This window comes from Capsicum annuum, chromosome 1 (assembly GCF_002878395.1).
Source record: "Capsicum annuum cultivar UCD-10X-F1 chromosome 1, UCD10Xv1.1, whole genome shotgun sequence".
Classification (NCBI taxonomy): Eukaryota; Viridiplantae; Streptophyta; class Magnoliopsida; order Solanales; family Solanaceae; genus Capsicum; species Capsicum annuum.
In genome coordinates this window covers 15931859-15936275 of record NC_061111.1, presented here as the reverse complement: position 1 = coordinate 15936275, position 4417 = coordinate 15931859, and the positions used below count along the sequence as shown (strand labels likewise).

The window sequence follows — 4417 nt, the reverse complement described above, 5'->3', positions numbered from 1 at the left end:
TACTAAAAAACATAATTACTATATGATTTGGCCAATTGACCTACATATGAAAATTTAATATAAAAGAAAATATAAGAAACTATTAGAGATAAATTTTTCTTCGGGTTACAAAACCCTTCCAAGAAAGAATAAACCTATCTTTTCCTATTAGAAAATCTTTTCCACTAAGAAATCCTTTCTGAAGTAAAAACACAATTATGGTAAAATTCAAGTAAGGTAAAAAATTCATAGTAAATCCTAACAAACATTGTTCGTGAAGAGTGATATTTTGTGTATAGGTAAATATTATTTTTGGCTGAAATGATATTCATTTAAATTTGCCAGTAAATTTCAGTTTTAGACAGTTGAACTACAATTTGTTTTGATTAAGCGTTTGAAGATAATTATATTGATCATCTTTTTTAATTATACGTATCAGCCAACTGGAACATGCATGCTTGACGTTTTACAGCTTGTTGAGGCTAACATGCATAATAAGCTGCAGGGCGACATAGTTTTAAGTGATTAACTTATAATCTAAACATGCACAAAAGCTTTATCAAAATTTTGAATCAAAATTAATGTCTCGTAGGAAGACTTTATCATACTTGTGTATAAATGTTCAATTGGATAAGTCATAATTTAACTGTTAAAATGAAATTTACTGAGAAATTTAAAAAGAATATGGATGATTAGTGTACTTTTTGTACATATATATATATATTATAATACTCTTTAACTTTTAAGGATATATGGACGATAAAATTTAATAGCATTCATTTAAACGTCATATGAATATTAAAAATCTATTTAACTTTTAAAAAGTAAAGTTGAGAATTCATAAAATTCAAATCTTTCATCAAAGTGACCATCAGGGCGGAGTCAATCTTTGACATGAGAGTTTATGATCCGAACTCCCTTCAATAAAAACTATATCATTTATATATGACTAAAATTATTTTTTATCTATATATAATAAATATTGAATTTTCTTTAATTATTTTTTCTTCAAATTTCAAACCTTCGCTAGTGAAACTTCTGACTCCGGCTCGGGTGGCCAGCAGGGTGGAGTAAAGAATTGAAAAGTGGGCAATGAAGGTGAAGTCGTGTTCAAGTGTATGGGCTCAAATATCAATAATTAAAAGAGTTAGTAATCATTGCAAATATGGCCACTCACTGTGCATCTCTTGATCATCATCACTTATCCGATACCCTGCAGTATTCTGGACACTAGTAAACACACTTTAATTTTCTTTTATTTTTCCTCTCTTACTGTAATTTTCCATATATGAGAAACAATGACTGTTGGAAGTCTGGAAAAGTGACACTTCTTCCAAACAGAATAGGGTAACTGCATTTATTTCCATTTATTTTTCTTTTTTTTTTTTTTACAGTTGATAGTCTAAGCAATATATAATTATGCAGCTTCTATGACAATAATTGAATTGTACTAGCGTTAGCTACGCCCTTCGCCCACTTTACTTTCATATTTTGTTTTTCGAGAGTCAAATTTTATGAATTTTGATTAATATTTTAAAATATATTTTTTTCATCTTTCATCTTATTAATTCCAAATCCCACTATGTAAAAATGTACTGAATATTTTGTTGATATTGTTTTATCATATTAACTCCAAGATTAATCAAATTTAACTCTTGAGAAGTAAAATGTGATAACTAAAAATGAACGGAGAAAGTACATTATGTATATAGTTCGTTTTAGCCGCATTTAGCAGTACGGACAACTAACCTTATACAAAAATGTGCATGGAATGTTTCGAATTTTGACAGAAGAGAGTAGAGTGGATGAATGAAATTCTTTTACTGTAATCATCAGAGATCTCGAATTTAAAGTCTGAGATTGGATAGAAACTCATGCATGGATAATTTCTCCTTTTCATGAGACGTACATTATACGAGCTCAAATGATTTAATTAATTAGGCCAATGAATTTTGAATATTAGACGAATAAATGAAGCGGCAGGGAGGCCACCAATGGTAGTAGGGAAATAGAGAAGATGATTAAGGAAATTGAGTTGGAGGGCATGAGTATGATCAAACGAAACATAAGATATATGATGTATAAATTATAATCTATAATATATATCTACATTTATAATTTATTTCTATAATATATATCTATAATATATTAAAAGTGTGAAAAACTTTAGAAATATTGTTTCAACTTTTTGCTCTAAAGACAAAATCGTCCTTTCACTATTTTTTCCTACTTCCTTTGTTTAAAAAAGAATGACTATTTTGACTTGACACAAAGTTTAAAAAAATAAAGAAAACTTTTGAATTTTGTGGCCTTAAATTAAAGTTGTGTCAAATGTATCAAAATGTCATTTAATCTTGTGGTTCTAAACATGCCATGTGGAAAGTTAAAATTAAAGTATTGTCAAAAAAAGAAATGGGTCATTGTTTTTTAAACGGACTAAAAATGAAAGTACGTCATTCTTTTTTAAACGGAGGGAGTAATATTTAAGAGTTGAATTAATTAATATATTTATATTTAGTAAAACCTTTTCTTATGAGAAGTTATCAAAATTAATGACAACTAATACTTTTTTGAAAAAACTACGTGGAGCAGCATATCTAAGACTTGAATTATAAAAAATAACAACACTTTAAAGAAATTACACTGTGTAGCAACAACAACATTATTTTAAAAGTGGTCCCTATTTTACCTTTTACCGTGTATAACTTTCCCCTTTTCACGCTTTTCTCCTTCTCTTTCCTTAATTTTTTTTCTTTACCCTTTTTTCACGCCATTGAAAGATTTCCTTCTTTTAAATTTTTTTCTTTTGCACGATTTTAACAAGATTTGATAAGGATAGTGTTCCTCTATTTCAGGTAACTAATTAATCTCTTTATTGTATGTTATCAGGTTCTTCATTTTTTTTTTGTACTGTAACCCATTAGCAACTCTGATTTTAAGGTTTTTAGGCTCTAATGGCTGAACAAAGTTTCACCATTTCTCCAGTTTCTCCGATTTTATGCTCTAATGGCTGAACAAAGATTTTAAGATTTTTATGCTCTAATGAATTTTAAGGTAATTCATCAGTTTCTCCATTACGAAGGAATTTAGGTCCAAATTTCATAACGATCGGTGAAGATGGCGGATATTTTGAAAAAAAAAAACGGTTGAAGAAAATTTCTTCTCCAAAAGAACAAAAAATAAAAAAATACGAGAAGAAAAGAAAAGTCAATGGAATTACAGAATAAAGCAATGTTGATGATGATATTGAGAACTCTTCTGCTAGTGAATTTGAAGAAGAAATAAAAGAAGAGGTATTTTTCGCTGTAAATGTATTTTTATTTATTATTATGTATTTAGGGAGTTCAGTAAAGCTTTTATCAAATTTGGGGGTAATATGTATTTTTTCATGTATTTCCGTTAATATGTATTTCATGTTATGCTGATATGTATTTATTGATTTCAGCAAGTTGATTTTGGGAAAATGATAGGTTAAATTGTCATTTTTGGTTAATATGTATTTAATTATATTTTATGTGAAGCTGCTATGTTTATTTGTATTTTATATATTATATGAATTTGCTAGGTTGTATGCATGAAAAATACATTTTTTTTACTATTTTAGATTGATGATACAATTACTTTTTATGATTTTGGCCATATTTGTATTTATTGAAATACAAATACACTTATGTTTTTGGATGTAATTGTATTTATTAAAATACAAATACATTTTGCACTTATGCTATAGAAATTTAAAGTGCATACAGATACATAAGAACGTTCATTTGTATTTTCGTTATAATTCGATATATATTTTAAGGTATAGGGTAGTATTTGTATTTTTATACATACATATCAAATTTCATATGTATTTTGCTTTAGTGATGATTTTGTATTTTTGGTCTGTTCAATATATGTATATACATTGTTATATGTATTTTTTGATGTGTTGGTTGTGTTTAGTTGTTTTTCACAGTTTAATAAGGTGTAGTTTAACTTTGTATAGGTGTCATGTGATGAAATATTCATTGCAAAAAAACTTTCAAAATTTGCATTGCATAAGTATTTTAATTATACGTATAATAAATTTGTAAGTTTGTACAAAATATATTTTAACTATTATTCAATGGTTTTTTGTAGGGACTGTGGTCTGTATATAGTTACTTACGCAGAGTTTTTTTCTTATGGTCTAGGCGTTCCTACGGCTGAGTTCAATCCCAACGTACTTCGTACAAGATATGCTTCACTATTGTGGGGACTATGATAAGAGAAAACAAGAAGCAAAAGCTCAAAGTGATGATGAAGCACCATTGAGGTCGGTTAGGAAAAGCAAGATAACTAGTGTCATAGAAGTTTTAGAAGTCTGATTGTTCGTGGTTTTATTACATTGCATCGTTGTTAAGATTTATCTGGATGTTGGTATTAATTGTAGAAACTTTTTTTTATGTTTTGTAGT

The 4417-nt window shown here is 27.8% G+C and overlaps 1 long non-coding RNA gene across 1 annotated transcript; it reads left to right on the top strand.

Moving 5' to 3' along the window:
- Window positions 1–2700: 2700 nt before the first annotated feature.
- On the top strand, window positions 2701–4417 carry LOC124886403. The gene is made up of 3 exons (XR_007043542.1): window positions 2701–2834; window positions 3062–3272; window positions 4155–4417. It is a non-coding gene; the product is annotated as an uncharacterized LOC124886403 (long non-coding RNA).